This window comes from Suricata suricatta, chromosome 15 (assembly GCF_006229205.1).
Source record: "Suricata suricatta isolate VVHF042 chromosome 15, meerkat_22Aug2017_6uvM2_HiC, whole genome shotgun sequence".
In the NCBI taxonomy this organism is placed as follows: Eukaryota; Metazoa; Chordata; class Mammalia; order Carnivora; family Herpestidae; genus Suricata; species Suricata suricatta.
Window position 1 is genome coordinate 24621605 of NC_043714.1, and position 23373 is coordinate 24644977.

Consider the following 23373-nt stretch of genomic DNA (forward strand, 5'->3'; position numbering starts at 1 on the left):
CTGCGCGGAAATCAAGTATTCAAAAGGCAAAACACTTAGCACACTACCCTTGTACCTTTGAGACCATGTTTTAAATTTGAGGCCAAGTTCGGGTTCCTGTTAAAATGAACTTTCTGATCTTGGTCCTGTCCCCAGTGATTACATGTCCTTGTTGAAAAACTAAACATTAAACCTGACTCTTTTTTTTTTTAACATAGAAAAGCCTGAGTGTCATGTTAAAAGATATGTTTCCTCCAGCATAAAAGTATTCCCGGACAGTGTTTATTGTAGGACTGGAAGGGCTATTTGCTCAAATACTAGGAAAAGGGGAAAACAGAGGCCCATGCTGGGAGAGGAGGCATCACAGGGAAGGGCTGCTTCTCTAGTGAACCACATTCTAGATTCTAACGGGTCAAAGGTGGCAATGAGCTTAACCACCCATGTGTCAAGAAGAAAAAATGCCACAATTCCACATGATTTTTACCTAGCTTGTTTTCAAGAGCGAAACAATAAGCTGTTGCCGATGGGAAGTGGGACGGAGCCCCAAAGCCCTGCACCTCCTGGGCCTGGCTGGAGGCCGCCACTGTCTCATTTTCTTGCAAACATCTATTACTGAACCACTGAGCGGACACCCAGATAGCCTCGGTATGGTACCCAACGGTGTTAGCAGGTCATGTCGCGGATACTCGAACTGAGGGCAGGACGTCTCACTTGCAAATAGTCTTCTCTGAATTTTATGCAATGAGGTTGGGAGTCCCTTTCTGTGCCAAATATTCTACTTTATTTTTTTTATTTTTTTTAATGTTTTATTTATTTTTGATACAGAGAGAGACAGAGCATGAGAGGGGAAGGGTCAGAGAGAGAAGGACACAGAACCAGAAACAGGCTCCAGGCTCTGAGCTAGCTGTCAGCACAGAGCCTGACGCGGGGCTCGAACCCACGAACGTGAGATCTGACCTGAGCCGAAGTCGGAGGCTTAATCGAATGAGCCACCCAGGCGCCCCCTACTTTATTTTTTTAATTTTTTAAAATGTTTTATTTATTTTTTAGAGAGAGGGAGAGAGACAGACAGTGAATGAGGAAGGGACAGTGAGAGAGGGAGACACCAAATCTGAAGCAGGCTCCAGGCTCAGTGCTGTCAGCACAGGGCTCGAACCCACAAACAGTGGGATCATGACCTGAGCTGAAGTCGGACACTTAACCAATTGACTGAGCCACTCAGGCACCCCAAATATTCTACTTTATACATATCATTTTATTTTATCCCCACAGTAACCCTTGAAGGCAGGTGATGTGTCTTTCTCCTTTTGCCAGGAGAAAAATGGAAGCTTGGTGCTCTCCGGAGGACGCAGCAGAGTTAGGATTTAGTGTTAGGTTGATCTAACTCGGAGTACTCCCTCTGTCTTCTCTTGTTAGGATCTTCTTTTTATGTTATTTGTGAATGTCTTAAACATGGTTGTATACTCCAGGTTCCCAAATACATGAATTATCTATAATTCTTACTCTGTCAGGCTGTTTCAACCCTGCTACATTCCACTGGAAAGGCATTCCAGATTGTCCATGTTCACAGCTCCAGACACATTGTCCAGCTTTCTCTCTTCCTCACCAGTTGCGTCTGTGTCATTCTACCCACATCTGACTGTTCTTTTCTGTGGTCGCTGCACACGTCACCTGACTCCACCAGGCCTTGGCTTGGATATATTGGTAACGGAATCCAACTTGCAAACTCAGATATGCAGACACAGACACAAAACTTTATTTTTCTCACAGCAACTTAATTGCTATTTGGATCCCTCTTTCTCGTGGCACTGAGGGAAGTTATAGGATTCAAATAGGGATGACTACATGATTGGCAGGGTGCAGTGCAAAAGTAAAAATGCAAGACTCTTGTTCAAACACTAAGAATTTCAAGATGGTTAGAGGAAAGTATTAAACCAAGTGCTGGCTGCTTCTGAGTCCAGAGTCCAGAGCAGCTCAGCGGGCAAACCCACGTGAGGCTCGCCCCAACAGCTAGTATTGGATGTCCTTCGTCTCTGCAGTTATGTTTGAATTCTGGGAGGCTTACGTAGCACACATTGGGAGTAAAAGTCATCTAATCCTGGGGGTCCACTGCCTGTGCTGTCGGTCTAGAAAGCCTGTCTTTCTGGCTCTTCATCATCAGTCCAAGCAGATCGCCTCATTTTCATCAATGAGACCCTTCAGCCTTCTGCCACAGGCGCTCCAGTGCCCAAGGGAAGAGCACAGAGTCTGCCTCAGATCTAAACACGTCCACATTCACAAAGTCCCAGATCTCTCCAAGGGTATCACCCCACTCGGAACTCAGTTTGGAAGGAAACACAGGACCCCTTGTTGTAAGGAGCCAAAATGGCTATGCCTCTCCGCTCTCTCCCCCTGCTCCCCGCTCCTGAGGCTGGAGTGTCCTTGCCTGTCCTGCAGATTTGTACCCGATTCAAATGTTTTCTAAGCTCTGAGTCCTTGAAACTGCCCATCAAGGCCCGAGCTATCCAACTACAAAAGCCAGGAAGGCATTCCTTTTTCTCGCTCCATTCTGAAGTAAAGAATAACGGTAAAGTTGTCCCAACAGAGAAGATGTTATGAAGCTAAGGGAGAAAGAAGAGGTGAAAGTGAAATACTGGAAAGAAAAAATTTGGTTGATATTTTAAATACGTTATCCAGTCACATGTATTATGTCCCGGGGTGGTCAAGAATATGTATGTGTGTGTGTGAAGCCCCTGGAGGATAGTAAACTTACCACCTCCTGAGATATTCTAGCCCAGTTCCAGAAACAACTTTTATTACCTTAAATATCTCCTTCAATGTTTAAAAACATGAACTGCATGCCCACACACATACACACACACACACACACACACACACACACACACACACACAGCCAGAGAGATTCCAGAGCCTTCCTCTTAGCCACTCTTACATCCCACTTCCAGAAGCAGGGAACACATTTTGCCTGAATGTAATTTTCATCTCTAGGTACCAGGATATATGGAATAACAAGGAACAAATATAATTTCTATCAAATGATGAGAAAGCTTCCAAACTTGAGTCACTTATCCAGCGATGATAGCCAGCTTTACCTCCCCTTTGCTTCTCCTCTACATCACTCTCCTCACCCCAAACACACACAGATTTAGTTTTTCCCCCCTCTCTCCATCTCTCTCTGTCTCTCTTTCTTCTCTCTCATGTTTACTTCCTCTCTCGCCTAGCATGAAACTTACTAATCCTTTAACCCAACCCTAAAATGATAATTTAGTATAATTTTAATACATTAATATTATACATAGCACATATATGCTAATACATATTGTTATAAAACCAACAAATATAGGTTATTATTATGATGGCCTACCACTGTAAGAGTAACTATAAGTTATTACCACTCTAAGTAACAACAAAAGCTAACAAACACTTACATACTATTTATTATATATGCCCATTATTCTAAAGATATTTATGTATGTTAATTCATTCTCGTGAAATAATTCATGGTACTTATCATCAGGGCTTCCCGTGATCACGTGGGCGAGGTGTACTAACTTGAAGAATGGCCACATCCATGGAGCCGTTGTCCTCGGGCTGGTCAGAAGCCTATCCATCCTTGGTGGTTTTAACTGTCCTTCCTACCAAGATGGCAGAACCGGGTCACGCAGTCTCCTGGGGTTGTCTCCTACATTCATAATGAAAATTTCACTTTATGTTGTCTTTTTAATCACAATTTGTCCAATGCATAGCTAAGGAATTAACTGTGCTAAAAATATCTGCTCAGCTATTTCAACAGGAAGTTCCCTATATTGGAGCTGGGTTGGAGTCTGGGAAAGGGAACACAGGCAGCAAATGTCAGAGAGACACACGTGGGAAGAAACTAAAAATGGAGTTGTGCTGGGCTGGCACCCTTCTGAAAATGGCTCCAGGGGACAAGAACCCCTGGAGCAGGAAAGCTCCTCTGGCCCCAGGACCACGCCCCTGGGGAGCTGCTTAATGGAGGCTGTGTTAATGCATCAAGGGAGCAGGGGCTTTGCTTCCTAATCTGCACTTTTCACTCAGTGGCAGGCACACCACAGGCATCGCTTCATGAGGTAAACATGAAAATGAATTGCTCACTACCACGATGAAGTTGGGACTGGATGTGTGGAGAGGTGTGGGGGGGAGGGGAGAGTTAAAGCTCTCTTTGGGGTGGCAGAGGAGATCTGGATTTGTGTCCTCACAACACACTGTGAACAGAATTCATAAGAAATGCCCCATGTTTAGAAGTTGCTATGGAGACACCAAAGCTCCCTCTGCAGAAATGGATACTTAGAAATCTGTTAAGGCTAAGATCATCGGGTATTTTGTTCATTCACTGATTTGAAAACGTTCACTGGGATCATAGTGATAACAAGAACCTGGTCTCTTTCCCATTTCAAAAGAGTTTTATTTATTTAATTTTACTTGTGATACTTAAATAATATTAAAACTATGTGGGCCTGTAGGTAAGGGGAATATGACCAAACGACCAGTTTCCCCAGGACTAACATGGTTTCTGTCTGTTGTTCTGGGGGGTGGCAGGGATTATTAAAAGCATCTCTGACACTCTTGACTAGAATTCTAGTTAGGACAACAAGTAATGGCCACTCCAGGGTGACAGGGATTAAACCATGTGCCAGGCATCATTCTGTCAAAGTTAAACTCTGCTTTAATACTCAAAAGTCTGCTCAAGTAGCAATGATGTGACTTAGCAATGCATCATCACCATCCTTTGCCTGGTTCTTTTTTGTTCTCTTTTTTCCTCCAACACCTAATTCCCCTTCTGCTTCCAAGTCACGTTGATGGCCAGCCTTTGACGTTCTGCTCAGTTTCTTCCCCCTCCACCCAGATCATTAATGTTGTCTAAACAGATGTGCTCCATGGCCTAGTTCCAGATGCTTTAAGGCCACAGGGCATCTGCTGTAAGGCCAAAGCGGTTCACTGGGTTAAATTGAGCTAACAGTACATTTCTCACCCGTGCGATGGTTCTATATAAGAGTTCTTGCTCTTGTGGTTCTTCGGGAAAATCACTTTCCAAATGATGACTCCAAGACTCCTTTCATCTTATGGTTCTACCCTCAGGGCCAGTGATTTTAGCCCCTAGATAAAAAAGAATGGAAGGCAGGTCTATGAGTAGTATGTAGCACTTCTACCCGTGTTCCACTGGCAAAAATTTAAGTAGATAACGTGTCACTGCTTTAGTTTGTTGTGGAGAGAGAAAAAGAAATAGAGTTTGGTTCTAATGTCTGCTAACGTTGCCCCGTCTAGTAGTAAAATACCCATTTCATTCCTTCTCTCACACGTAGAAAACATGTCTTTGGTGAGACAGAACTCAAAGTTACACTCATCCCTTCACTCAGCTCAAAATCCCGGTTTCTAAGGAATGAGCAGCCCTCTCTATCACTGTCCCTATAGTCCAGTGAGACATGAACTAAAAAGATAAATGGTCTATATCCCACCACATTACCCAATATACAAAGGAGAAGTAGGGATAGGATAGTCACAACAATCCATTTGGAAAAAGGAAGAACGGAAAAGGCAATAGACATTGTGCCATAGCAACTCATTAGGAACGTCTGCCTTCCAAATTATTGCCAGGGCAGTTTACCAGATGTTTTACCATTATGTAACATGGAATGCCAGCTTCTAACAGCTCATTCCTCTTTGCCCCATGGTCTGACCGCTGAGCCAATGCCATGTATTTTGGGTTATTGCCATGGTAACACCCATATCTATTTCTAGAGTAGTCAAAAAGAACTATCCAACTGAAATTTTCGATGCCTAAACAGTAGAAAGATTTGTTTTTAATTTATGGAACCGCCTTATCATCGATGGTCTTGATCAGGTGATTCTCCTGGGGTCTTTCCTTAAAGAGATGACTCAGGCTCCCAGGGTATTTCTTTGTTGACCTGCGCTTCCCCAAGGATTTAGAATCATTTGTTTCCAGTTCTGTGGGTGGGTATTTTTAGGGAAAAGGCTAATTTGTAAGGGCAAGATCTGCATGTGGATCACATTACTTCTGCCAACATTCTTCTGGCCAGCCCTCATCTCAGTCACCTCACTTAACTGCAAGGGAAGCTGGAAAATCTGGTCAAGCTGTGGGCACCAGAGAAGAAGGAAACTGAGGGCACCACTTTTCTGTTCACTGTCTCTCACCTCCTTTTCAGCACTGGAGTACATGCTCTGCAGGAATGCATTCGACCCCTTAAACATTTCTTCTGCACCATAACCTCAACGTGAAGTTTTGTCAACATGTGTTGTTGGAAGGACACCACAATTGACAGAGAGCTTCTCTTCCTGATCTGGTGTGATGAGTTTTGCTTTCTCTACTTCTGCTCCACAGTCCTTTGGTGCTGTGTGTGGTCACATACAGCAGTGGTGTGGCCCAGCCACACACCTAAAGCATACAGTCCCTCGACAACCTTGCAGCCCCAGTGTAAGACTGGTGCCTACCTCTAGCATCCCCTCTGGCATGGGCATGACACACTCCAGGCCTTACAGTGGCAGAAAGACCCAACTCTCTCTGAGCACCTGCCCATCACCCCCAGGTCATCTGCACCCTGGAGTGCTGTTTCTTGCTTTTCTATGACTGTGGATCAGCTCTGACCTGGACAAGCCAGCAAACTTCTCCACCATCCCATTGACTGCAAGGACACTTCTCTGAGGAGTTCTGAAAATGAAGCATGGGGTTCCAGATTTATCCTCCCTTGCACTGTCCTCAGCCCTAGGGTGTCCATCAGATGCAGTTGTCTTTACATCTTTATAGTTTACTTCTCTATTCTAATCTAATAATTCTTTATAATAAATTTCTACTCAAACCATTGCATGGTTTTTGCCTTCTGGTGGGACCTAGGCTATCACACACCTGGGTTTGGTAAGTATATAGCAGTGTCTGTCCTCGTCTGAGTCACACACATGAGCTTCAGACTCCTGCTGCCAAGTTCTATAGCACGAACATCTTTCAGGGGGAAGAGGACTGAAACCCAGGTCTTCTGGTTCTAAATCACCATAAGGGATAGAAAATCATATGGGACAGGGCAAGTGAACTTTTCAGTAGAAAAAAATATCCAGTATTATTTCTAAAAGATAATGGCTCCTCACCAAAGGAATTTAGGATGATAAAACAATTTATGCAAATTAAACATAAAATAAATCATTGTTTAAAAGAAAAAAAAGCACATTTTTATTGACACTACCAGCATTAGCTATCCTGAGATTAATGATTTTGCTTATCTGTTTCTCTGTGTGTTATTTTTGTTATTGAGGTATAATTGAGATACCACAAGATTGACTCCTTTATAGTGTGTAATTCAGTGTTTTTTAGTATATTCATAAAATGTGCTAATATCACGACTATCTAATCCCAGATCACTTTCGTCGCCCTAAAATGAATCCCTCTGTCCATTAACAGTGACTTCCCTTTCTCCTCTGCCCTCACCCCTTAGCAACCACTATTTTCCATTTTTATGGATTTATCCATTCTGGACATTTCATATAAATGGAATCATATGATATGTGACCTTTTGTATTCAGCTTCTTTCAATTAGCTGAATACCTTCAAGGTTCACCCATAATGTACCATGCTGCATGTGACTTGTAATGTGTGATTTTTATAATCACTGAAAACATAGTATATTCATTTCTGTCACCTATGTTAATAAAACTAGGACAGCCATCTAGTTTTCACTTGTAAGGAAATGGGAATAATTATGGGGGGGGTAACATTCTTATGTTTTCATGAAATTCTAAATGTGAGCAAAAAGAAAGTGAAAAATACCTCCGATCCTGCTTTTTAACTTTTCTCTCATGGCGTTTTGCTACTAATAATCAACACTTATATAACACTTCACAATTTCAACACATTTTTATGTTGAATGCCAAAGGTAACACCTACTGCAGGAATTATATACTGCGCTTTAATTCCAGGAGACTAGAAGAATCATAAATAGCGCCACTATTTTTTTTAGTTGTTATTATCACACATCCTAAATATAAGTTAATAAGACCTCTATATTTCTGTAAAAATGCTTCTGTGAACAGATTTTGGCAAAAGCTACACAGGAGTTTGTTCTTCGGTTTCATTTTATTTATTTATTTTTATTTTAGAGAAAATCTTGAAGTTAATTATGACAGCAGGACAATTACTGCCACTTAAAGTTTTTCCATAATATAAGAAAGGAGCTGAGATGCAATATAAAATGCCATCATCCCAACATATAGATATTTAGTGGGTGTTTTTCAGTCCTATCTTCTGATATGCTAAATCCCGAGCAGTAATAAAAGTCTAGTCTGTGTTTGGTTAGAATCTTTGCAATTCTCCTCTGAGATATGAGGTAGGACTATTACTACAGCTGGACAAAGAGATGATGGTAAGTTAAGTGACTCGCCCAAGGAGACACAATAAATCAGATGTAGGCCTTGGGAATAAACCTTACTTCCCCTTCAGACTTTACTCTGTGATACCGTATGGCCTTTCTGAGCCGCTGGAAGTGTCCTCATTAACCCTGCAGTTAATTTTCAGGTTTTATAAGGTCTTTTCCAGATACATAAATATAATCTTCTTTAATACAATTTTTCAGGCAATGTAAATTAAAGAAATCCACTCCTAATAAAGACCAGAGAGAATCTACTTTATTCACAAGAGATAGGAAACCCAGTAACTTAGAGTAATGACTTCCATCTGCCCCTAGTAACTCATACAAGGTTATCACATGGCCTAGCTTATTAGCCTGATGATTGGGGACTGATACATAAATATGTTGGGACTACTGGCTATAGGTTTTCAATAATAGGAGCAGCATGTGGACTACAATATGGACTCCAAAGATTTCTCCATGATGTGCAAGTCGGTGCCCTTATTCCCAGTGTTAATGATTCTTTTTCCAAAAATTACATCTCTTGTGCCACTGGGTAGTGAGTTAGATGTGGAGAAACTAGATTTAGAGCTACAGCCGTTCTCCCCAGGAGGCTTCCGCAAACAAGGTATCTACTCCTCAAAACCTTCTCAGCTCTGTGGTCCCACCTGTGTTCTTCTGCACTTCAAAGAATAGATGCATCTCATAAGCCCGATCCATGGCGACTCTATTACCCTTCCTGACTGGGATGGACCAGCTGGGTTGCATATAGCACAGAGCATCTGACTGCCCCATAAGAACACTGCCCAAGCCCCCCTCATGGCAGTTCTCTGCAGTTTCCTACCTTAGCAACAAAGGTGGAGAAGCCAGCTTTTCACTTCCAGATGGGAGTCTTCTTCACAGGTCCTAATGCCAGACAAGAAACCAAGGTTTAATTGACATTATAATGCTATCTGCAAAGATACTCCCAGCCACAACGAAAACAACCTTTTACATCACTAAAATAGAATGATTAACACCTCAGTATGAAGCAAATATATTTAGGAGACTTCTAGGAAATCCTAACAGCTCTATCCAAGAACTATAGGCAGGTACTTGTCCCACATTGTATGACTGAAGGAGTTCAGGAAAAGGGCTTTTCCTAGAATAAAAGAAGATTCTGTCCTGAGTGTAAATTCCAGCCTCAAAGGCATCAAGAAATAAAAAATGCATGGATCAAGTTTCAGGAGGTCCTATTATACCCATATATACTGAATGTACAGAGCAAAGCGTCCTATTGTTTCAGCCAAAGAAATAGAAACAAGAGGAGATTTTAGACAATTATGCATCTATATATGTATATATACAGAGAGAGAGAGAGAGAGAGAGAGAGAGAGAATAATTTTAAGAGTGCAGGTAATGAGGGGCACCTGGGTGGTTCAGTCGGTTGAGCGTCCGATTTCGGCTCAGGGCGTGATCTCATAGCTAGTAGATTCGAGCCCCACGTTGGGCTTTGTGTTGACAGCTCAGAGCCTGGAGCTGTTTCAGGTTCTGTCTCCCTCTCTCTGCTCCTCCCCCACCTGTACTCTGTCTCTCTCTCAAAAATAAATGAACATTAAGAAAGAAAGAGTGCAAGTAATGAATGATGAGCATAGCCAGTGGGTTCATTACTGCGACTCCAGTGCAAACATTTGAACTACTGGGTGTCTAGACCAGCAGAGCATAAGGTCATGAAGACAGGCAGCACAACTTTTGCTGGTGAATTACTAAGAGTCATAGTGAGTTGTGGCACTGCCATTTCCACCTTTGGTTCCCAGGCCATGAACACTAGCTTTGAGTGAAACAGCCCCAGATATTGGAGTTGACCGGAATCATATACAGCTTCCTGTAGAACATTATCCTAGGCTTTCAAGTTATTACCATGTAGCTTGACTGGGTCTTTAAAAGACCATTCCATTGTTCTATCAAGCTAGCTGCTCCAAAATAATGGGATATATGATAAGACCAGCGAATTCCTGAGCCTGGGCCTACTGCCACACTTCTTTGGCTTTGAAGTCACTTCCTTGATCAGAAGCAATTCTGTGTAGAATACCACAAGGGCAGATAAGGCATTCTGTAAATCCAGGGAAGGTAGTTTTGGCAGAGGCATTATATACAAGGAAGGCAAATCCATGCCCAGACAAAGTGTCTATTCCAGGAAACTAATACACACCGTATACACACATTCATTCTCCATCCTAGGGAAAATAAGCTGACCTGCACGGTGAAATCACATGGCCACATAGACTGTGGAAACTTTGAGTGAGCAGATTCTCTTTGATCTAGAGTAGGAACATATTTCTGTAACTTACACAGCTGAGAAGAGTACATTACAGAAGAATTATTGCTTTGTATCTGGAAACTATACTCTACTACCTTAAAATTAATTGTGGAGCCAAACGGAAATTTCCCAGTGCTTAAGAGAGACCAAAGTCTGAAAAATGTCTTAATAAAAATAAGGATTCATGCCCAGGCCTATTTTTAATTTCAGTGTATATGCAGACAAATTGCTTTTGTTGTAATGATTATGTAATATTTCAATCCTCATTTGAAAATAAAAATAAGAGTCTTTTTGTGTGTATGTTTCCCCTCTTTGGGTGAGGATTAAACAGAAAACTGTGTTTATTTAAACCACTTAGCTCAGAACACAGACCATAGAAACCGCTTAAGAAATTGTAACTAAAAAGATATAGATACTCACCTGATTTTACAACAATCCTATAAAGCAGTGTATAAACAGTCCCCTTTTATGGATGAAAAGACCAAGGCTGAAAGAGATCAAATGCCTTGCTGAAAGTCACAAAACCTGACCTTTAAGAGATACACCACAGTTCACATCCAGGTTTTCCTCCTTACAAATAATGCTTGGGGCACCTGGGTGGTTCATTCTATTAAGCATCTGACTCTGGATTTTGGTTCTGGTCATGATCATGGGACCACTGGTCATGGGACCAGTCCTGTGTGGAACTCCATGCTGGGCATGGAGCTTGCTTGGGATCCTCTGTCTCTGTCTCTGTCTCTCTCTCCCTGTGTCCCTCCCACACTCACATGCATGTGCACTCTTTCTTCAAAAAGAATTAATCACCAAAAAGAAAAAAAAAACCCAAATAATGCTTACCATGAATTGAGTTTGTGTCTATGTGTGGTTTCAAAATAAACCCGCATTGTAGAAAATTTTGTTTATTTGTTTATTTTTTTTTTTTTAGTGTTTATTTGAGAGAGAGAGATCGCAAGTGAAGGAAGGGCAAAGAGAGGATGAGGGAAGATTCCAAACAGACTCCACACTGCCAGCACAGAGCCTGATGCAGCATATGAAGACCCCCCACACGGCTCGAACTCATGAACCGTGAGATCATGACCTGAGCTGAGATCAAGAGTCAGATGCTTAACTGACTGAACCACCAAGGCACCTCTCATTGTGGAAAATTTTAGAAGCACCCAAAGAACACAATAATTATTACTTATTGCCCCTATATTTCTTATATGTAAATTACACATCGATTTAGATGGTACTGCTAATTATAATGAAAATAATAGCTAAAATTTGTTGAGTCCTTTTATGAACCAGAGCTTTTTCTAAGTATTTCACATGGACTAAGCCACTCTGGCCTTGAGAAGTCCTGTGGAAGGTAATATTTTTAACTCCACTTACCGATGAGAAACTTGAGGCCTGGAGAAATGAACCAGCCCTCTCCTGGTCTCTAGTCACGCTGGAGGTGACTCACACTCGGGCTAGCTCACAATGGCGCCAGCACGCTGAGTCACTAGGCTGGGCACTCAGGTAGACATGCTTTCTTACACTGGAATCATACTCTGCATACTTATTTATCATAAATTACTGACTTTCATTAAAATACATAATATAATAATGTTAAGTCATTAAATGTTTCTGCACCATGATGTTTATTGGCAACATAGTATTACAACTTAAAAAGTGTGCCATTATTTATTCAGCCAATCCTATATTGTTAGAAGCTTACCTGTTGTTGTAATGCTTTGAGTGGTATAACGCTCAAAGAATACCTCTGTAAAAACATTGTTGTGTATGTGACTGGATTTTTTATGGGGCAAGTTCCTGGAGTAGAATTTCTGGATAATTTTTAAGGGTTTTGTTACACATGTCCAGCTTGCATTTCAATAAGATGATACGGATCGTATCTCCCACGGGCAGTGAAGGAGAATGCTCTGAATCCAGGTCTTCTGACTCTTACTAAGGTCAAGCCTGGCTCTGGGGTAATTTCTGCTTAATCCTGCCACTTGGTGACAGAGGACAGTCTGGGTCCAACCTCCTAGAGATTCTGTGCCATGCCCTTTCAGTTCAAATCTCATCCCTGATCTGAAGCATCATCACCTGGGAAAGTGCACTGATCTAGAATTTGGAAAGGCTTCTTTACGAAGTATTTTTCTTGCTCTTGACTTTGCACACCTGAAGTGCTTCAGGACCCTGGGAAAAATTCTCAGGATTCGGCACCGTCTAGATCTCAAAATGTATTTAGGTTTATGTCCGGTGTACAAGCAGTTTACGTAATGCTGGGCAAGGGTCTCAGTTTCCTCCAGTGTGGCGGCCTCTAAGACCAGACCTTGAGGAGTTAAAGGAGACCAGGGTGCAGGGACAGCTGGAGACAATTACTTACAATCAAAGGACACGCAGAAAAGCAGCAGGAACAGCAGGGTGAGGTGTTCTGCCTGGCAGGATTATAGAAGTCATCTGGACAGAGGCGACTGGGCTTAAATACTGGGAAGGGAATTCTGCGCTGTTTGATCTTATTTTAAGACCTAAGAAAGAGATTGGGATTGGTTTGAACCTGGTTTAAAAAGCCCAAAGGTAGACATTCCTGCCATAAACAGCTTGAACTCTCTTGTCCTGTAAATGGGGCTAGAGGAGAGATGTGTTAGGGCCAAAAAAGGCTTTGAGTATTAAACACAAGATCGAGTTTTACTTCTAAAATTCTGAAGGATAATTTTGTACTCCTGTTTTCCAACATGAATAATTAGCCTAAAATCCTGGACATCTGCCTTTGTTCTCTGCACTCTATTTTCTAAGATCTCTACATAAAACATCCCGGCTTCTACTTTTTTTGTTGGTTCACTTTTCCTGCAGCCCTAAATTATATTTCAACAACTGCCATTTTCCCTCATAGGGCCAAGATTCATGAGGCAAATAAATATTTCTTCAGTGAGAGAGTGTATTGTAGCCAGCACTATTTTAAGGAGATATCAGATCTCTGAAGTCTTTAAATTGGATTTTCTTCTCAGATACATAATTTTTCCCCATTTAATAACATGAATAAAATGGATTCACTGCATTATATTCAGAACCTAAACCTTGACTCTTGGAGAAACCTTTCCTTGATGAACTCCAATCTGAAACTATGAGAGCTCTTCTTTTGATTTATCTGTAATGTTAAGAAACAAGCTCTAAACTTTACAACATTGGGTACTTTATCAGGTAACCGCAGAATTAAGCATACCAAGCAACTTGAAAGAAAGCATGCTTACTTCAAAGCTGCTGGCATTAGATGTCCCAAGATAAAAAGTAGATGCTCCATGGGAAAGCGCCTCATGTCCACATGGCTGGGGCAGCACTTACGTAGACGGCATAAATGACAGCCTTTCGTTTATGACACCGCATTTGGCGGGGAGGAGCAAAGTTGCATGGTGAAAGTCCTAAAACGTTTAAACGCAAGAGCACTATCAGAACTGACGACGTGTCTCCCTTCCCTAGAATTTGCCAGTGGATCCCAGTTGTTTGCAGGATGAAGTCAAAATGTCTCAGAATCTATAGCAGCACTTCCTGGTATATTTCAGGTGGACCGCCGCGGCCTCTTCTCTTCCGCATTTTGTCCTGTATGCCCCTGCTCCATCTAGCCCTTACAAGGGTCATCTGCATTCTTAACCTTGAACTTTTGATCCTGCTATACCTTCGAATTCAAAGACCTGCCCTGGGGGCACCTGGGAGGCTAAGTTGGTTAAGCATCGGACTCTTGGTTTCAGCTCAGGTTATGATTTCACGGTGTGTGAGATCAACCCCTGCCTTTGGGCTTCTTGCTGACAGTGCGGAACCTGCTTGGGATCCTCTCTCTCCCTCCCTCTCTCTCTCTCTGCCTCTTCCCCGCTTGGGTGCACATGTGCTCTTCTCAAAATAAATAAATGAATGCAATAAAGAAAAAGAAAGTAAAAGAAATACCCTATCCTAATTGTACAGCCTGCAAATTTTCTACCTAGGCTGAACAGCCCACCTCAGAAATCGTTCCTCCCCAGACCACACTCTTAACCTTTTTATCCCCTCTTACTAAAGAAAAATCTGTGCTTTACTTTTATTTACCCTGAGGACTGAATCATGCTTTTATTGGTGTATCCATAGTAGTATGGGCATCTCTCTATAATTCAGGCATTAATTCATTCATGTTTTTGTTTTTTAAAAGTGTCTATTATTTTCTGCAGATGATGGCCAGTCGTTACTCTAAATTCTGGATATTAAGCAGCAAACCAGACAGACTGATGATCTCAGGGCATATGATCTAGCTACCACCTTAAACTTCTTCACATAATGTTATGATTAGCCACTTGTCTGTCTGCTGTCCATGGAGGTGGTTCACCTCCTTAATAATCTTCGAATCCATGAGGCTTTAGTAGTGTGGTCAATATTAATGAACATAATAATATGTCTAAATTGATGCTCACTGTGTTCTAAGTTACTCTTTCATGTTTTATATGAAATTTTCCATGGAATCCTCACAACAGTGTTCCTCTGAGTTGAACATTTATGTGGCCAGAGAAGGTGAGAAACCTATCCAAGGTCACACAGTCATTAAGTAGCAAAGTCAGAAATTGAATGACCCAAAGTATGTCTGACGCCCAGAATAAAGCGAATAAATGAATGAGTAAATGAATAAATGAATGAATGCAATGTTACAGAAGGAAGACAGTTCTTTGCCCAGTGCCCCTGGTAAGGTGGACAGTTAGTTGTTGGCCTAATGAAGAACAATACAAGAAGTAAAGGTCTCCATTCCTAATATGGAAGAGGGAGCAACAGGTTTCATGTGCCTGAAGAATTTGAAGCTTATGTTAAATAATTTGTCACATGTACTTCATCGCTGAAGCTGGAACTCTTTGAAGTAGTTAAAAATGGTTGGTTAAATTAATTCACTTTTTTTTTTACCTCTTCATAACAATTATTTTGGACTGTCTTTAAAAAGAGAACAAATCCAAACAAAATAATAAATAAACCCCAGTTCTTCTCACCCTGGAACATTCTAGAATCGCCCATACAAGAAGCTGAGCCATTTCACATCTGTGGCCTCAATTCAGTGTCTGTCCTTACTGCATTTATTGAAGATCGACATGAACCATCCCCAGGTCTCTTGGTGAGGCATTCTGAGTGAATGTCTAGGCCTCTGAAATTCCCCCCAGACCTCCACCCCCTGAAGTACATCTCCTTACACACAGCATAGTTTTCACATCAGAGCCTAACAACACACTCTCTAAAGTTGGTAAAAATCTTTTCTGCCTTTTCTCTTCAATGCTGTTACAGACATTTAAATAGCAACTGTTGATGTCTGTGGATAAGATTTGAAGTGTCACGAGCCAGGGGTGGAAATGCACTGAGAATGAAGTGTGCAGCCAACAGAGCTGTTCTGACAAGGGCCCATGTTTCCCAATACATTTCCGAATTCTCACCGAAAAAAGGAAGCTTTTCACTCTGTATTATTACTCTTGGAGTCACTATTCTTTGTTAGACAAAACTATTAACAATAATATGAATAATTTATTTCTCCCATTTTGTTTTTGAAAGTGGCCACTGGGGCACCTGAGTGAATCAGTTGATGAAGCTTCTGACTCTTGATTTTGGCTCAGGTTCATGAGTTGGAGCCCTGTATCAGGGCCATCAGCGCAGAGCCTGCGTAGGGCTCTCTTTCTCCCTCTTCCTGCTCCTCCCCCACTCGCATGCTCTTGCACTTGCATTCTCATGCCCTAAACAAACAAACAAACAAACAAATAAAAATGGCCACAAAAAAAGTTCTACTTGCTTTCTTGATTCATTGATTCATTGAATTCATTGATTCATCAATTCATTCATTGATTATTGGTAATATAAAATTCATTTTCATTGTTTGATATTTTCATTTTTTTTGGTCTTTAAGTCCCTTACATTATTTGTTGGATATAATAGTCATCTAATTCTTTTTATGAAAAACAATTTTCATAAGGGTCTAGGGTCCACTTTAATGATGGTGAGGCATCATTAATGTAATATTACAGACCTCTCTCCACCCTCTCATTTACTTTTTCTGCAGGATGAGGAACGTTTTCTGGCTGGTTGATTGGAACAACCAGGCCTCCATAGCTCTGTTGTTCCTTTTTTCCTTCTCCTTAAGACGTGACTGTCTGAAGATAGTAAGCAGCTTGGTCTGTGTCAGTGTGAAGAGCTTCTCATAAAGTTTGAAGTTCCCAGTGTATCCAATCAGACGCAGGGACTCTGGACTCAGAAGTTGGACAGAGGGGTGTCATTTGGGGCCTATCCAAACCTCAGTATTAGTTTGGAACCACTAACAGATTATGCTTTGTGAGGCAGAAAACTTTCTCAAAATTTAGTTTAAGAAAGAGTTCTGAACAAAATGTGAACAGTTGTAACTTTAGATCCTAGTTCTAAAATTTAATGACAATAAGTTTTGCAAATTATAAACTCTTTCAGCTTCTTTCTCTGTAAACTTGTATTGGAACATCTGCTACTGCCTTGTCTAAAAAAATGTGAAGGTAAACAGTGCAATTGTATGCGGGCCCTTGAGTTCCTGCTGTTACATAACTAACTTTGAGATGACATTACTATTAGTATTCCAGTTCCAAATGTAAGAGACGACTTGGTCTGAACATAAAATTTACTTTACTTACACTTGACTTCTGAGAATAAAGAGTTTTACATCTGATTTTGTTTTTCTCTAATCTGGCAATGTGAGGAATGATTAAAGCAAGAGTTTACATGTGGCAGAGTAGGTAATGATTTGTGATATGTTCCCAGTCGAACATTCTTTCTTCCTCTCTTTTTTCCCAAGGGAAATAAATTGTCAGACTTTGAGAAGGTGGAGTTCTAATAAAATTCTTCCTGCAGTTCATCTGTTGCTGCTTCTGGTAAAACACACACACACACACACACACACACACACACACACACACACACACATTTAGCAAAAGCTAGGATTTCTGGAGCTTACTTTCAGAGTTCCTGTCTCACCCAAAGCACACATTTGAAAATTCTTCTGGAAAGGTTATCAGAGGCAGTAAAGGATGTGGACACATCACTATGTAAGAGTAATGAAGCATAAAACCAAATATTTATTCTACCCACTGAGCACCAGCTATAACTATAGTTTAGGAAAGAATTCCTCTGTACCTGTCTCTAATGGTGAATGTACCTTCCAGATTTGTCAAATATGCCTGGTTTGAAGATTAGTTCCCAGCAGGAGATTCCTTAAACTGAAGAGTACTTTGAAAAAGGTTTATTTGACCCTCATCTCATCTTTACTTAAGTATGGTTAGAAAGTATGGTAATGTATTTTAAGTAGAGGCTTCATTCATTTTAATGAGATAAAATGCCTATGGTGGTCTTCTAATGTTGGAAAGATATTTATTTACAGCTCTATGGTCTTTCTGTTTGAAAAAAGAATATTTTACAGTAAGATCTAATCAGTTCCTACAAAGAAGTTACTTGTTGTGATGGTGCGGCCGTAGTAGGTATTGATTCTCTCAGTTTTATTTCTGGATGATCCAGTTAAGACGTGGGTCCTTTTAGTTCTATAGATCATACTTTCTTTGCTTCTTAAGGGTTGGCTCTACCTGGTCTCTTTTTATTCTTTATTTCCTTTACATGGTATCTTTTAAAAATTCAATCTTCTAAATCCATCTGCTTTTTATTTGGTTAAATCAAAAGGAACTGCTTAAAAATTACCCCCCAAGAGCAAGTTACTTTCTCATTAAATCACATTCAAAGTATATTTAAAATACGAAAAAAATCAGTGGCGTAGAATGTAAAAATAACAATTTATGCTGGTCAACAGGACTTCATTAATAAACATGTGTGTTACCTATGTATGAATAATATTAGGAAGAAAGGCCCAAAATGATAAAAACTGTTGCCTCATAAAGTATGTGTGATTTTCCTTTTAAATGTTTTGATATTCTGTTTTTGCTATTTAAAGCCTATTGGATAAATATTACATTTGGAATAAAATATGTCATTTTGACTCTAAACTAAAAAAAGTTTTTAGGTGGTTGAAAAGTCTGCTTTCTGTCCCAGGTCTTACAAACTATATTCATTTTGTCTCATTGTGTTTGCTTTAGCCATGCAGCCACATAAAATAACATCAATAGAACCTTATGATTTTATTTTAAGCATTACAGTTTTTTTAAGTGTGTACCATACAATGCCGTTTCCACCAACTGTTTACATAAGACATTTTATAATAAATGTAATAAAATAGTAAAATAAAAACAGAATTGGAAAAGAGGACACAAGTCTGCCAATCATAAAAGGCAAAATAATTGCTGTGTTTCTGTATCAAATTTATCTCTAAGGTTTTCTTCTGGGTGTAAGAAGGAGCATGTTTTTGAAAGAAATATATTTTTCAAAGCACTTATATTGAAAGAAATATCTCAGATGGGAATCTAACCTTGAGTTTGATAATCACTGTATTATTCAGTGTTCTCAACAATATGTACAATTTGCTATTGCATTTAGCAAGAATTTACCGTTATTGAAAGAAAAGGGCCAAGTATTAAAATGAATCTTAACAAAGGCAAGTTTTTTGTTGGCTAACCTGACGAACTGTTATACATAACTTTCTGGTTTTGACTTGATCCCAAGATGGAAGTTAGAAGAATGAAAAGCACGTCACTTACAAAATTTCAGCTAAGTCCAACTTTTGACTGTATTTTTATGCTACAGGACTAGTATTCTATATTTGTTGACAAAGGGCAGATTGATTAATAAATGCAGGGTTATAAGATAGAGTGTTCTGAACTTTCTTACTTACAAATGAGGAAAATATAGTACAAATCTGCATAGCATGATAAGAAACACCTCATCCATCCATCCATCCATCCATCCATCCATTTTTTAATTTAGCAAATGTATCTGCTAAGGTGATTTCATCTGAAGAAAGCATAATATACACATAAAAGTGGCTCAAAAGATGGTGTTTAATGTTTTATGTAACAAGAATTCTGATAGTAGGGAACTTCCTGGTTGGTTAATTCAGTAACTATAATTTCATCAAGAGCGAGGGGTTTTTTTTGTTGTTGTTGTTGTTTTTTTAAATCTTCTTGCCATGCCAGCCTCAGCCAGTTAGGTACCTTTCCTCCTGGGCCACCTCTTGCTCCATGACCACATGGCTTCAAGATGCTGTCATAGTGACAGGAATCATGTCATCATCAAGACCCAGAAAAATGGTAGTTTCTCCTTGTACATCTCTTTGTCAGGAAGAAAAACTTTCACTAGAAAGTCCCTGGAGGACTTTTCATGCTTGGAAGTAATCACATACCCATTTTTAAATTAATTGTCAGTGGGATGGGGGATAAAATTACCATAATTGCCTTCAACTAATTAAAATTCACCTCTGGGGTGTGGAAAGAGACTCCTTCCTTGAATATCTCACAAAAGGAAAAGTGAACACAATTGGGATTCTGCTAGTGATAAAGAATGTGATAGTTGCTAGAAAGATTAAACATCGGTGCCAGTCACAAAATGACTTATTGGGCCTCTACCCTAACCACCTATCAGCTAGATGTAAGGAATTTGGGAGGGAGAGAATGGGCTCAGGTCACTTTTGATAGAAGATACAGGCTAATGGGGAGAGGAGATAACTGAACATCTTATTAATCAAGAAAGCATAATAATCATTTTTGGGTGAAGAAAGTGAATAAGCAACTCCAGCACTGTGTGCATGTACATATGGAGGGCTTGGGTTTGTCACTTTAAAACAATGACTTCTTTAAGTCCACTAGAAGCCACTTAAAATATGTAAAACAAGTGTTTAATGAAAAACTCAAAAACTGTTTTTACAGTTGACCCTTAAACAATGCAGATTAGAAGTGTGTGGGTCCAGATACCCAGGTTTTTTTTAAAGGACAATACTCTAAATGAATTTACTTTTCCTTATGATTTTCTTAATAACATTTTCTTTTTACCAGCTTACTTTTTTGTAAGAATTCAATACATAACACATATATCATTTAAATAAGTGTTCATTGACTGTTTGTGTTATCAGCAAGGCGTCCAGTCAACAGTAGGCTGTTAGTAGTTAGGTTTGGGAGGAATCAAACGTCATAGTAGATTCGCAGTTCCCATGGGGGTTGGTGCCCCTAACTTACCTGTTGTTCAAGAGTCAACTGTGCTTATGTTTTCTTCCATTGCTCTGCTTTAAAATTTACATTTACACTTGATACTCAAATGTACAAAAAGCTTAAATTGTATGGTAGGCTAAAGTGTGCGGTAGGGATGTCCACATCTTAATCCTTGGAACCTCTGAATACGTTGCCATAAATGGTTAAAATGGACTTTGCAAAGGTGATTAAGTTAAAGACTTTGAAATTGAGACATCAGCCTGGATCATCTGAGTGGACCCAATGTATGGATCCTTATAAGAGTGAGATAGGAGGATCAGTCAGTATTAGAGGACGTGGGGACAGAACCAACAGGAAAGAGTAGTGTGATGAGGGGGCCACAAACTGAGGAATGTGAGTGGCCCCTAGAAGGTGAGAAATGCAAGGAAAAGGATTCTTCCCTAGAGCCTCGAGAAAGGAGTGCAGTCCTGCCAGACCTTGATCATAGCACACCTGAGATCTATGTCAGACTTCTGACATCCAGGAGTATAAGAGAATAAATCTGCATTGTTTTAAGTCACTGTGTGGTAACTTGTTACAGCAGCAACAGGAGACTGATACAACATGCTTCCATATTATCTTTTTTTATTACCATCTTTCATAAATGCCAGCTTTTGCAGGTATCTCTAGCTGATTATGATGTTTGTGATGCATAACATATATAGTTTATAAATAGTTGTAATATATTATATACATATAATATATATGTAAGAGTTTATTTAAAATTATTTAAATTTTTTTTAAAGTTAAATATTGGGAACAATGTTCATAGTTAAGCCTCAGTGATCTTTATTTCAGTATTACATCTCTTGCATCAAACTCCCAAAGTTTAATACCCTAGGGACAGTTATGACTAAAGACTGAGACTAAGACTTCCTTAAAGAAAAGAGTTAAATGAAGAGCAAAAAGTAAAATGCCCACTTCTGTTTGCAAGCGTTGAAATAAAAATAATTTATGTGGTGCTGGGTTTAACAATGAACAGTTAACCCCCTTCCTTACAACAACCCTGTGAAGTAGAGAAAGCATTGGTTCAATTTTATATAGGCAAGGATTACATTATAAACTATTTTATTCTTGCTTGTACTGAGCACTTGGTATGTGCCATACATCATGATAGGTGTTGAGGAAATAATCATAATAACACTAGTAATGACAACAATAATGGTGATTTATTTATTTTTCATTTATTGAGTACTTACTCTGTATAGATACAGTTCAATACATTATTCATATATTAACTCATTAATTTGTACAACAAACCTACATAACAGAGCAGAAACAGATCTTGCCCTGAAAGAGAACACAATTGATTATTAAGGAAGAAGGGATAGACCACATCATCAGGTACTTTTTATTGCCAAACTAGTACCATGATAAAATTAAAATCACAAATTTGGAAGCCCAGGGAAGATGCAGGTAATTAGGTCTGGGTGGAGATGGAGAAGGTTTTCTGAATTAGTGATTCCTGAATGTAATCTTGAAAGCAAAATCTGTCAGTACCAACAAAATGCAAGCAGTAAAGGTTTATTTCTTAATTATGCCACAGGACAAGTAGATGAGATGTCTTTTCATAGTGATTCAAGGATTATGACTGCTTCCAAATTTCAAGTCTACATCTTTGTGTTCTCTTTTGTGGCTGGGAGATAGAGATGGAGAATAAGATGAGACGTCGTTACCTTGAACTTATCTGCTTTGACTTATAAATAGTATATCTCACCGTCACTACAGAATGTTGATCAAAACTAGTCACATATCTCAACTCAAGTGCGAGGGTGGAGGAGGATATTGAACATTTGGTGAACATTACTCTCAGCTACAGTTAGACAAAAAGTATTGAAAAAGAATGGGTTTGCAATAGTATAGAAGTGAGAAACAATATCATCGGGGCCAGGTGGATTTTGGTTTTCTGCAATATGATATGAAAGTGTGTGGATAATAATAACATGAAGAAATAGTTATGGCCCAGATCAATGAAGGGCCCCATAGAAGTTCAGTCTCGTGGGGGTTAACCTATAGGAAAGACAGAACCTTGTCTTTTTTTAAGTGGATTTGAACTCTGGGGATTGTGGTCCCTGAGAGGGACAAGACTGAAAGAGAAATACTTGTTAAGAGGTAATCAAATTAGTTAGAAGTCTGTGAAGATCCTCATCAGAATGTGGGGAATATAGTAAGAATGGAGAGAAAAGACAGTTTTGAAATGTGGTAGAGGGCAAATTGACAAGACTATAAAAACTAATTAAATATGGGGTATTGGGAAGCAGTGAAGAAAAACTTCTTGACTTTTACTTTGGATGATTGGTACTAACAACTTAGAAATTACTGAGAAAAGACTATCTGAAGAAGAGGAAGATGAGATTTATTCTGGACTTTTAAGGGTAAGTTGCCAGTGGGAAATCCAGGTGGCATCAACCAGCAGAATTTGGATAAAGGCCAAAAGCCAGGTGCAAGCGTGAGATGAAGGTGTGGGAATCATAAAAGTTTGGATGAAAGGTGAAACCACAAGACTAGGCATCTTGCAAGCTGTGAAGATGAGATGGGCAGTGGGCTCAAAACTCACCCATGAGGAACACCAACACGTGAAGGGTAGGAAGAAGAAAGGACCCCATAAAGATGAAAGAGAAGATAC

The 23373-nt window shown here is 39.8% G+C and overlaps 1 long non-coding RNA gene across 1 annotated transcript; it reads right to left on the reverse strand.

The window, feature by feature from the left end:
- Positions 1 to 3409: 3409 nt before the first annotated feature.
- LOC115279226 lies at positions 3410 to 13953 on the reverse strand. The gene is made up of 5 exons (XR_003903295.1): positions 13869 to 13953; positions 13004 to 13145; positions 9196 to 9257; positions 4973 to 5097; positions 3410 to 3661 (listed from the first exon to the last, which is right to left on the reverse strand). It is a non-coding gene; the product is annotated as an uncharacterized LOC115279226 (long non-coding RNA).
- Between the last annotated feature and the right edge of the window lie 9420 nt (positions 13954 to 23373).